General features: G+C 38.6%; 1 protein-coding gene across 3 annotated transcripts in view; it reads left to right on the plus strand.

Annotated features, from left to right (window-relative positions):
* Positions 1-12,748, plus strand: part of DIRAS2 (DIRAS family GTPase 2) — a 37,036-nt gene that overhangs the window by 11,861 nt on the left and 12,427 nt on the right. For all 3 annotated transcript variants that reach the window (XM_028531523.2, XM_028531522.2, XM_028531524.2), the window contains exon 2: positions 9,139-9,283. The gene's annotated coding sequence lies outside the window, so the exon portion shown is untranslated. The remainder of the gene's footprint in view (positions 1-9,138; positions 9,284-12,748) is intronic.

A 12,748-nucleotide genomic window follows, 5' to 3' on the forward strand; every position in this document is an offset into this window, starting at 1 on the left:
CAAACTATGGCATATGTCTGAAATATGCCACTGGTACTTTAATAGGTTTTGCACTGAATCTGTAAATTGGTTTGGGTGGTATGGACATTTTGATGATATTAATTCTTCCAATCCATGAATACGGTATATGTTTCCATTTGTTTGTGTCTTGATTTCTTTCTTCAGTGTTGTGTAGTTTTCTGAGTACAGGTCTTTTACCTCCTTGGTTAGGTTTACTCCTAGGTATTTTATTTTTCTTTTTGCTATATCAAATGGGATTTTTTTTCTTGATTTCTGCTTCTGCTGTTTCATTGTTGGTGTACAAAATTGCCTTTGATTTCTGAATATTGACTTTGTATCCCATTGTTTTGTTAAATTCAGTTATTAGATTGAGCAGTTATTTGTGGAGTCTATAGGATTTTCTATGTACAGTTTCATGTCTTCTGCAAACAATGACAGTTTTGTTTTCTCCTTTCCAATTTGGATGCCTTCTATTTCCTTTTTTTGTCTGATCCCTGTGGCTGAAACTTCTAGTACTATGTTGAATAGAAGTGGTGAAATTGGGCAACCTCATCTTGTTCCTGATCTTAGTGGAAAAGATTTTAGTTTTTGCCCATTGAGTATGATGTTGGCTGTAGGTTTCTCATATATGGCCTTTATTATGTTGAGGAATGCTCCCTCTATTCCCACTTTGCAGAGTGTTTTTATTATAAATGGGTGCTGTACCTTATCAAATGCTTTTTCTGTATCTATTGATATGATCATGTGGTTTTTGTCTTTGCTTTTGTTTATGTGATGTATTACATTTACTGATTTGAGAATATTGTACCATCCTTGCATCCCTGGGATGAAGCCCACTTAGTCATGGTGTATGATGTTTTTAATATATTGTTGGATGCAGTTTGCCAATATTTTGTTGAAGATTTTAGCATCTATGTTCATCAGCGATATTGGCCTTAAGTTCTCTTTCTTTGTTGTGTCTTTTTTTGTCTTTTCTTTTTTTAAAAGATTTTATTTATTTATTTTCTAGAGTGAGGGAAGGGAGGGAGAAAGAGAGAGAGAGAAACATCAATGTGCGGTTGCTGGGGGTCTTGGCCTGCAGCCCAGGCATGTACCCTAACTGGGAATCAAACCTGCGACACTTTGGTTCGCAGCCTGAGCCCAATCCACTGAGCTACGCCAGCCAGGGCTCTTTGGTGTGTCTTTATCTGGTTTCGGGATTAGGATGATGCTGGCTTCATGAAAAGAGTTTGGGAGTCTTCCATAATTTTGGATTTTTTGGAGTAGTCTGTGAAGGATAGGGGTTAGCTCTTCCTTAAATGCTTTGTAGAATTCTCCTGTGAAACCACCTGGTCCAGGGCTTTTGTGTGTTGGGAGTTTTTTGATTACTGCTTTAATTTCTTTTGATATTATTGGTCTGCTCAGGCTTTCTGCTTTGAGTTTTGGGGGATTATATTTTTCTAGAAATTTGTCCATTTCACCTAGGTTTTCAAATTTCTTGGCATACAGTCTTTTGTAGTAATTTCTCACAATCCTTTATATTTCTGTGGTATCAGTTGTAATCTCTCCTCTTTCATTTCTGATTGTGTGTATTTGGGTCTTCTCCCTTTTTTTCTTGATAAGCCTGCTTAAAGGCTTGTCAATTTTTTTTATCTTTTCAAAGAACTAGCTCCTGGATTCACTGATCCTTAGAATTGTGCTTTTAGTGTCTATGTCATTTAATTCTGCTCTGATCTTGGTTATTTCCTTCCTTCTACTTACTCTGGGCTGTCTTTGTTGTTATTCCTCGAGTTCTTGTAGACATAGGGTTAGGTTGTTTGTTTGAAATGTTTCTATCTTTTCTAGGTAGGCCTGTATCACTATGAACTTTTCTCTCTGAACTGCCTTCACTGTGTCCCATAAGTTTTGGGTTGCTGTGAGTTCATTTTCATTTGTTTCCAGAAAGTTTTTGATTTCTTCCCTAATATCATTCTTGACCCATTCATTGTTTAATAGCATGCTATTTAATCTCCATGATTTTGAGTGTTTTGGGTTTTTTTCCTTGGCGTTGGTTTTTACTTTCAGTCCCTTGTGATCTGAGAAAATGCTTGTTATGATTTCAGTTTTCTTGAATTTATTGAGGCTTGTTTTGTGTCCTATCTTGTGTTCTGTCTTTGAAAATGTTCCATGTGCATTTGAAAAGAATGTGTATCTCTACATATCAGTTAAATCCATTTTATTTAGGGCATTGTTCAATGCCACAATATCTTTGTTGATATTTTTTTGTTTGGAACATCTGTCCATTTTTGACAATGAGATGTTAAAATCCCCTACTATAATTGTGTTGCGGTCAGTATCTTTGTTGAAGTCCTCTAAGATTTTCTTTATGTATTTGGGTGCTCCTATGTTGGCTGTATATATATTTACAATATTTATGTCTTCTTGGTGGATTCTTCCTTTGAGTATTATGTAGTGACCTTCTGGGTCTCTCTTTATGGCCCTTTTTTGGAAGTCTATTTTTGTTAAGAGTATTACTACCCCAGCTTTTTTTCCTGTCCTTTTGCTTGGAATATTCATTTCCAGCCCTTCACTTTCAGCCTGTGTAGGTCTTTCATCCTGAGGCGGGTCTCTTGTAGGCAGCATATGTGTGGTTCTTACTTTCTTATCCATTCAGCTATTCTATGTCTTTTCATTGGAGCATTTAATCTACTTACATTTAAGGTTATTATTGATAGGTAGTTATTCATTGCCATTTTTGTACCTGTGTTCCCCTCTCTCTCTCTTTTCCTTTCTTTCCTTAAAACAGTTCCTTTAGCATCTCTTGCAGAGCTCATTTCATGGAGGTGTATTCTTTTAGGCTCCTTTTGCCTGGGAAGCTCCTTATTTGGCCTTCTATCTTGATTGAGAGCCTTTCTGGGTAAAGTAGCCTTGGTTGCAGACCTCTGGTTCTCATTACTTGGAATATTTCTTGCCATTCTCTTCTGACATGGATTGTTTCCATTGAGAAGTCAGCTGCTAACCTTATTGGGGCTCCCTTGTGTGTTACTTCCTTTTTCTCCCTTGCTGCTTTTAAGATTCTCTCTTTGTCTTGGTATTTTGCCATTTTAATTATAATGTGTCTTGAAGTGGGCCTGTTTGGGTTCCTTGTGATTGGGACTCTCTGTGTTTCCTGTATTTTTGTGACTTTCTCTCATCAAATTAGGGAAGTTTTCCATCATTACTTTTTTAAACAGGTTTTCTATCCCTTGCTCTTCTTGCTCTCCTTTTGGTATCCCTATTAAATGGATATTATTATGTTTCATATTGTCCTGCATTTCTTTTAATCTCTGTTCATTGTTTCTGAGCCTCTTTTCCTTTTCTTGCTCTTTCTGTTTTTTTTTTTTTTTTTTCCTACTTTGTCCTCCAGGTCATTGCTCCGATCTGCTTCATGGATCCTGCTTTTGATCCTTCCTCTGTGTTCTTCAGTTCAGAATTTGTATTCTTCATTTCCTTTTGGCTCTTGTTGATAGTTTCTATTTCCTTTTTTATGTTGATATAATTTGCAGTGAGTTCACTGTAGTTTCCCTGTAGTTTCTGGTAATTCATTGTGAGCTCATTGAGCTTCCTGATAACCATTTCTTTGAACTCAGTATCTGATAGTTGAGTTGCCTCTGTTTCATTTAACCTTCTTTCTGAGGTTTTTCTCCTTTCCTTTCATTTGGGGATTGTTTCTTTGTCTTCTCATTGTTTGTGCAACTCTTCTTGTTAGCCTCAGTTTCTTAAATTGATCTGTTCTGGCAATTAGAATATTGCCATGTTCCAATACATGGGCAATGAAGGAAGGACCCTGTCTGCACAAGGCAGCACATGAAGCTGTCACACCTGGCACTGCACACTTTCTTTCCCTTGTGCATCGAGCTTCTGTGACAGTTGCCTTCATCCTTTGGTGTTTACTTCCCTGCAGGGTTAGCATGCTGCATTGGGCATATAGGGTAAAACTTGGTAAATTGCTCTTTGACTGAGACTGTGGCATTGTTTATCACTCACATGATTTTCCTTTTCATTTCCCTTACCCATGTGGAAATAACAAGCATAAGCAGAAATGGCCAAATGCAGTCACATTCTCAGAAGTCTAAAAAGTGTCACTAAGTGCATTTTACTTGGCTCTTTGAATACCTGTCTTTCATGCTTTCTCCAAATGGAGTGGTTTCAGACAAATATTAGTGAATCTTATTTCTAAGCTGTGGATTTATTTTTTTTTTGTAATGAAACTCTTAAAGAATAATTTATTCTACCCCTTTTACCTCCAGAAATGCCTTGTCTCTCTCCATGTATTTCATTTGTGCAGATATTGAGTCTTGCAGTGAGTCCCTGAGACCTTCTCCTGCCCCAATGTGGAATGGTGATTCCTTTACCTGGGTGTAAATGTGGCACTTGCTTCAGCACCTGCACCAACAGTGCCTATGTGGGTGTCTCCATAATGCTGTGAAGCAAGATTCCTAAGAAAGGATTCTACTTCTTTAGAGAAACACAAGTCATGAAGTTTTACTTCTTCCTTATGATCAGGCAGATGTTTCCCACTGAGAAACATATCTAATTTTTTAGGTTGAGCTAAGAAGATGCATAAAATGAATTTTTAATTCATTTAAGATTCTAAAATTATATAAAAGTAGAGTTTCCTACCTAGGGAATTTAAACTGTGTTGAAAACTGTTTCTTAATTTCCTTGTAGGATATTCTTATTTATGTTTTAATATCAGTAATAGTCCTTATTTCTACTTAAATAACCCATTAACCTTTTATTAGTAGTAATTTTAAATATAGGGTCTCACGTACCAACCTTAAATATGGAGTTTCTTTCAAGTTAGTAAAGTTTAAATGTTGTAGTAAAGGCATCATGGGAAACCAAGACAAACACTGATCAGAGACCAGCCATGTGAACTTCAGGCAGCCACGTGCCTGTGACTCAGACTGGCTGGGGGCACGTGGGGCAGGGCAGTGCACCAAACTGTCAAGCTTTCTCAAATCTTTCAATGAGTTGAAGTCTTCCAATCTATACCTGTTTTAAGTATTTGTTTTTGGAAGCAAGCTTAATTCAGGTATAATACAGAGAAAGCTTCTGTTAACTGAGAAGCTTCTTTCATCTCCTTCATCAGAATCTAATGTTTCTTCCAAATGACAAGTTCTATGACTCAGGAAATGAAACTCATTTTCCCTAGAACTCAGGCCATTTAGATCTAGGATAGCCTCTAAGCTGATTTTTAGTATTTGAAAAGTCTCATTTTGAACTCTTTATTATATAAGACACACATTTTTAAAAATAATTTCTTTATTTATTTTTAGAGTGGGAATGGGGGGAGAAAGAAAGAGAGAGAGAACATCAATGTGCGGTTGCTGGGGGTCATGACCTGCAACCTAGGCATGTGCCCTCACTGGGAATCGAACCTGCGATGCCTGGTTCACAGCCCATGCTCAATCCACTGAGCTATGCCAGCCAGGGCAACACACATTTTTATATTTCAGAACATTTAGGTATGCCCATGCCCTTTCCTCAATCCTCTCCCTCATGCATCTGTCTGTGTATATGCTGTTTAGAAGTACAAGCAACTACAGAGGCAGTTTAACCCAAACAAATTCAGGAAAAGGATTCCTGAAGTCATTCTAGACAGCCTTCCTATTTAGGGGAACAGATCTGTGCATTTTCAGAGAAACCAGTCCAGCTGCCCCTCCTAGACAATGTAATGGTTCTTTTATAAATTAGTGGAAAAACAGAGACAAGCAGACATTTATTTGGTGAAACCAATTAACATGGAAGAGAAAAACCACAATAAACAAACAGAACCAGAAATTTCTAAGACAAATAAGAACAGAAACAACAAATCTCAATTAGCATTCTTGTTGCAATTCAGTGTTATATCACCTTTTGTAAGACAAAAAAAGTTTTTGGACAAAATGGAAAAATCGGAGTCCAAAAAAGGCTATTGAGAATATAAGGAAAAAAAAAATTCTAGAGAAGTCAAAAACAGGTATAGTGGGTTCATTATCTAATACAAGTTCCAGGAAGAGAGAAAAGATACAGGGGTTGGGATGATATACTTTTTAAAAGTAGGAGAAAATTTCTCTAAGCTGCAGAAAGGATGAGGTTTTTAACCCTTTCTCCCCAAACCCCTGCCCCTAAAAAAAACCCTACAGTTAAATAGCAGTTCTAAATATATCCTGCTGAAATGTCATCATTTCCAGAATAAAGAGAATCTTCTATCTCTGCCAAAGAGAAAGGAAAAACCTAACTGTCCTACAAAGGAAAGAGAATCACACTGTCTTTGGATTTCACATTAACAACCCTGGATGGTAAAGTTAAAATTAAAAAAATACTTAAAATAGGAAGGGAAAAATTCGAATTTAGTGTGATCCAGCATTCTTTCAATCAAGTGAGAGGGTGTGAACTCAGAGATTTTAATGCCATCTAAAATCAGTAATGTTTACATACAAATATAAAATGGATCCAAGGAAGCTGTTATATTTTATATTTTTCTTTTTTTAAAACAATAGTCACTATGAAATTCTTTTTTAATAATTATTTGATTGTTGTTCAATTACAGTTGTCTGCATTTTCCCCCAACTACTCCCCCCACACCCCAGCCAAACCCACCTTCCATACTTTCTTCCATCTTTCTCCCTGGTTTTGTCCTTGTGTCCTTCATAGTAGTTCCTGAAAACCCTTCCCATCATTATCGCTTCCCACATCCCCTCTGGTTACTGTCAAAATGTTCTTAATTTCTATGTCTCTGGTTATATTTTGCTTGCTTTTTTTGTTGTTGTTGATTATGTTCCAGTTAAAGATGAGTTCATATGGTATTTGTTCCTCCCTCCTGGCTTATTTCACTTAGCATAATGCTCTCCAATTCCATCCATGCTGTCACAAAGGGTAGGAGCTCCTTCTTTCTTTCTGTTGCATACTATTCCATTGTGTAAATGTACCCTAGTTTTGTGACCCACTTATGTGCTGATGGGCACTTCAGTTGCTTCCAGCACTTGGCTATTGTAAATTGTGCTGCTATGAACATTGGGGTACATAGGTTCTTTTGAATTGGTTCTTGGGATATAATCCCAGCAATGGAATTGCTGGGTCAAAAGACAGTTTCATTTTTAGTTTTCTGAGGAAATTCCATACTGTTTTTCCCAGTGGCTGTACTAGTCTGCATTCCCACCAACAGTGCAGTAGGGTTTCTTTTTCTCCACATCCTCTCCAAACAGGTCAACTTGTTTGTTGATCTGTTTATGTCTATCTGACTGGTGTGAAATGGTGTCTCATTGTGGTTTTAATTTGCATCTCTCTAATGACTAGTGATGCTGAACAACTTTTCATATGTATCTGGGCCCTCTATATGTCTTCCTTGGAGAAGTGCCTGTTCAAGTCTTTTGCCCATTTTTAATTGGGTTGCTTGTCTTTTTAGAGTGGAGTCATGTGAGTTGTTTATATATTTTAGAAATCAAGCCCTTTCTGAGGTATCATTGGCAAATATATTTTCCCATACAGTTGGTTCTTTTTTCATTTTAATACTGTTTTCTTCGGCAATGCAGAAGCTTTTTAATTTGATGAGGTCTCATTTGTTTATTCTTTCCTTTATGTTCCTTCCTCTAGGGTACTTATCAGTGAAGATGTCGCTGCATGGAATGTCTGAGATTTTCCTGCCTATGTTCTCCTCTAGGACTTTATGGTGTCATGACTTATATTTAAGTCTTTTATCCACCTTGAATTTATTTTTGTGTATGGTGTAAGTTGGTGATCAAGTTTCATTTTTATGTATGTAGCTGTCCAGATCTCCCAACACTATTTGTTGAAGAGGCTATTTTTACTCCATCTTATGCTCCAGTCCCCTTTGTCAAATATTAATTGACCATAGAGACTTGGGTTTATTCCTGGGCTCTCTATTCTGTTCCATTGATCTATGTGCTTGTTTTTATGCCAGTACCAGACTGTTTTGATTATAGTGGCCTTGTAATACAATTTGATGTCAGGTATTGTGATCCCTCCTACTTTGTTCTTCTTTCTCAAAATTGCTGAAGCTATTGGGGGTCATTTATGGTTCCATACAAATTTTGAACTATTTGTTCTATATCTGTGAAATATGCCATAGGCACTTTAATAGGAATTGCATTGAATCTGTAAATCGCTTTGGGTAGCGATGGGTAGTTAGGCCATTTTGATGAGGTTAATTCTTCTGATTCATGAGCATGGTACATACTTCCATTTGTTTGTGTCTTCCTTAATTTCTTTCTTCAGTGTTGTGTAGTTTTCTGAGTATAGGTCTTTTACCTCCTTGGTTAGGTTTATTCCAAGGTACTTTATTTTTCTTGTTGCTATATCAAATGGGATTTTTTTCCTGATTTCCGTTTCTGATATTTCATTGTTGGTGTACAAAAATGCCTTTGATTTCTGAATATTGACTTTGTATCCCATTGTTTTGCCAAATTCAGTTATTAAGTCGAGTAATTTTTTGGTGCAATCTATAGGATTTTCTATGTACACTACCTTCTCATCTGCAAACAATGATAGTTTTGGAAAGGTAATATATTGAAATATAAAAATTGGCAACTGAGAATTACCTAGGCAAAAAAAAAAGCTAACAAAGAAATGTAAGACCAAATGTTGCTGACACAGAAAATTATGTTTTGTTTGTTTTGTTTACACAGTGAACTCTGATGAAAGATGGCCTTTTCTTCTCAGTAGGTCCAGTCCTACTATACCCAGAAGTCTATACCCAGAAGTAGATAGTACAAGTAACAGAAATTAGGCAGCAGAGGAAGATAATTGTGCTAATTTTGTAAATAGTATGACCCAAAGTCAGTAAGTCAAGACATTAAGTATTGGGGCAATAACTTCAAAAGTTATATAAATGTCTAATCACTGTGCTGTACATCTAAAACTAATGTTAAATATAACATTTTTTGTCAATTGTATTAAAAAATAAAAAGACATTAAGATCTATTATTTCAGCAATGAATGTGTTAATTGAAATTACACTGGTGAACACTAGGAAATGACAACTGAGTTTCCATTCTTTCTAACTGGTTATTTTTGGAAAGAGAGACTGGAACTGTGTAAGGAAGTGGCCTGGTTGTGAATAAAAGAAGATTTTATGATCTCCCTTTACTTTTTAAACAAATACATGCATTATGAAATTTTTCATTTGTTTTACAGTTTTTAAGCTGAGACAGTGGGTGTGGTTTGGGGGCCATCACCTGCCCTTCTCAAGTATCACCCTGCCGTGTGCATCCTGGCTCTTCGTGGCTCCTGCTTTCTTCCAGATTTGCTTCATTGCATATCCATCACCATACCTCCACAGGTAATCTTTTAGACTTCTTTAACCCCTACATTACGATGTACCTATTGTCCTTTCCTTTTTCCCTAATCCTCGACTATCTTTACAGAGAAACTCACACTTCTTGCCTTTCTAGTCATCCCATCAATTCCCATCACCATCAAGCCCAAAGCAAAATGACTTCAGTTCTCTTCACATCCCCCAACAAACATATCACTTAACTGCAGCTTTGCCAGCCTTCATTTTACCTATTCTCCAAAATCAAAGCCTTACATTTCATTTCTATCATACATGATATCTAATCATAGGATTTATGCCTGAAATCTAAGAATAAGTCCTGTTGGATTTCCCAATTTTCTATTTTTTAAATTATATTTTATTGATTATGCTATTACAGTGGTCCTAATTTTCCCCCTTTGCTCCCCTCCACTCAGCATCCACCAGTCCCTCAGGCAATCCCCACACCATTGTTCACATCCATGGGTCATGCATATATGTTATTTGGCTACTCTATTTCCTATGCTGTAATTTACATCCACATGACTATTCTGTAGCTATCAATTTCTACTTCTTAATCCCTTCATGTTTTTTGCCCATCTCCCATCTGGCAATCATTACAAAGTTCTCCATCTATAATTCTGTTTCTGTTCTGGTTTGCTTATTTTGTTTTTTAGATTCAATTGTTGATAGATATGTATTTATTGCCATTTTATTGTTCAAATTTTGATCTTCTTCAATAAGCCCCTTTAACATTTCATATAGTATTGGTTTGATGATGAACTCCTTTAGCCTTTTCTTATGTGAGTAGCTCTTTATCTGCCCTTCGATTATAAATGATAGCTTGGCTGGATATAGTAATCTTGGTTGTAGGTGCTTGCTTTTCATCACTTTGAGTATTTCTTGTCAATCCCTTCTAGCCTGCAAAGTTTCTTTTGAGAAATCACCTGATAGTCTTATCACAACTTCCTTGTAGGTAACTGCTTTTCTCTTTCTGCTTTTAAGACTCTCTTTGTCTTTAACCTTTGCCATTTTAATTATGATATTATCTTGGTGTGGGCCTCTTTGTGTTCACTTTGTTTGGGACTCTCTTTGCTTTCTGGACTCGTGTGTCTATTTCCTTCATCAAGTTAGAGAAGTTTTCTGTTGTTATTTTTTCAAATAGGTTTTCAATTTCTTGTTCTCTCTCTCCTCTGTCTGGCACCCCCACAATGTGATGTTGGTATGCTTGAAGTTGTCCCAGAGGCTTCTTACACTGTCCTTAGTTTTTGGATTCTTTTTTCTTCTAATTTTTCTGATTGGGTGTTTTTTGCATTCTTATATTCCAAATTTATGATTTGATTCTGTGCTTCATCCACTCTACTATTTTTTTATTTTAATTGTTGTTGCAGTACAATTTTCTATCTTTTACTCCCATCCCAACCCACCCACCCAGCTCTCCCCTCCTCCCTCCCATTTCTACCCGCCCCTAGTTTTTATCCATGTGTCCTTTATACTTGTTCCTGTAAACCCTTCCCCCTTTCCCCTGAAATTCCCCTGAAATTCCACTCTACTATTGATTCCCTGTAAATTGTGAAATTCCCTTCATTTCAATTAATGTATCCTTCATTTCTGACTGGTTCTTTTTTTATGGTTTTTGTGTCCTTTTTATGCTGTTGAAGCTCTCTTGCCCTTCCCCTCCATTCATTGAATATCCTTATAACCAGTGTTTTGAGCTCTGCACCCAGTAGATTGCCTGTCTCCATTTGTTTAGATATTTTTTCTGGACTTCTGTTCTTTCATTTGGGCCACATTTCTTTGTCTCCTCATTTTGGCAGGCTCTCTGTGTTTGCTTCTATGTCTGAAATAGAGCTGCTATGATTCCCTGGCTTGGTAGTATGGCCTAATGTAGTAGGTGCCCTGTAGGGTCCAGTGGCACAGCCTCCCCTATCACCCAAGCTGGATACTCAAGGTATAACCTTCATGTGGGCTGAGTATGCCCTCCTCTTGTAATTGAGCCTTGATTGCTGTTGGGACAACATTGGGAGGGATTTACCCAGGCCAGTCAGCTGCTAGGACTGGCTGTGACCTCTGATCACCAACCTCCAACCACTCTATTAGATCAGCTGTGCAGGGACCCACTCTACTGAGCAAGACTTACTTCGGCAGGGCTCTGGTGCCCACTGAGTCCACCCCTTGAGTGAGTCACTTATGGAGGTAGTTGAGTAGTGGTGCTCTGACGTGGCCTGAGGAGACAATTCAGTTCCTCCCCATATACCTCTAGTGCCTTTCATGCTGCTTCCCTGGTGCTGGTGCTCAGTGGGAGTGAGCCTTAGTAAGTCTGTGTCGGGGCCCTTTAGGAGGAACTGCCTGGGAATTCAGCAGTTCCTGTGTTCTGTAGCCTCAATTCCCTCTTGTTTTTATAGTCATAATGTTACAGAACAAAAAAGGGGGGCCTGGAACGATATACTATTATTGAAAAAAAAAAAAGCCCCCAGGTCCGTTATGTCCGCCGCCAGAGGAAAGATGTCTCTCAATGTCAGAGATTTGTGAAAAGGAAAGGAAATGTTTATTTAATGCTATACAAACTTAAAGTAGTGACCTAATGCCTTTATCAAAAATCCCAAAGTCCCTTAAAACACCCACAAACAGACACAGTCCTTCCTTCCTTCCCCCTTTGCCCAATCCAGAGTACCATATCTCCTAAAGCTGCAGGGGTCCCCACTCTGGCGAAGGCATGTGGTCCTCTCTCCCCGGGCCACGGGAGTCCCCACTCTGCCAGAGCCATGTGGTTCTCCCACTCAGGGCTGCGGGAGTCTCTACTCTGTCAAGGCCACGTGGTTCTCTCCCTCAGGGCCACGGGAGTCTTTTACTCTGCTAAAGCTGTGTGGTTCTCTCCCTCTTCAATAGCTGTGATCCTCTCTGCACTTCCACAGCTGCATGGTTCTCCTCCTCAATGGCTGCCGCCTCTGGGTTTAAATCCCCGCACCAGTCTTCCTCTGAAGCCCCATTTCTGACTCCTCCCACACTTGGCTTCACATGCCAGAACTCATACCCTTCCAGCTTTACTGGACTGCCATCATGAGTCTGGGCAGGCGTGGCCCCATGTCCTGGAGCCAATCTTCTCCAAGCTCCCACACAGGCGCTGTAGCTGGGGGTGGGGGGTGGGGGGACCTGCCCCCAGTCACATCTTGGTGGGGAAGTTACTTCCATTCCCCTGGCTCAGAGCTTGGCCACAGTTATTTAACATATCTAAGCGACCAGCCAAAGGCTATAGATATGTTAAATGACCACACCAGAGGTTAGCCGTAAGGCTGTTGCTATGCAAAACAGCTCTCAATGGCCCTGCTCCATTTGTCCCTTCCCCCAACCCACACCTGGGGAGTGGGAGTGAGGACATCCAAAAATCCCCTGGACAACTTGAGTTCTGGACCCCATTTCAAATTCCCATTTGGGGTCCCCCCTCTTGGCTGCACCCTGTAACAATAATTTATTGGGACTTACCTTCCTGAC

Source organism: Phyllostomus discolor, chromosome 3, assembly GCF_004126475.2.
Source record: "Phyllostomus discolor isolate MPI-MPIP mPhyDis1 chromosome 3, mPhyDis1.pri.v3, whole genome shotgun sequence".
NCBI lineage: Eukaryota > Metazoa > Chordata > Mammalia > Chiroptera > Phyllostomidae > Phyllostomus > Phyllostomus discolor.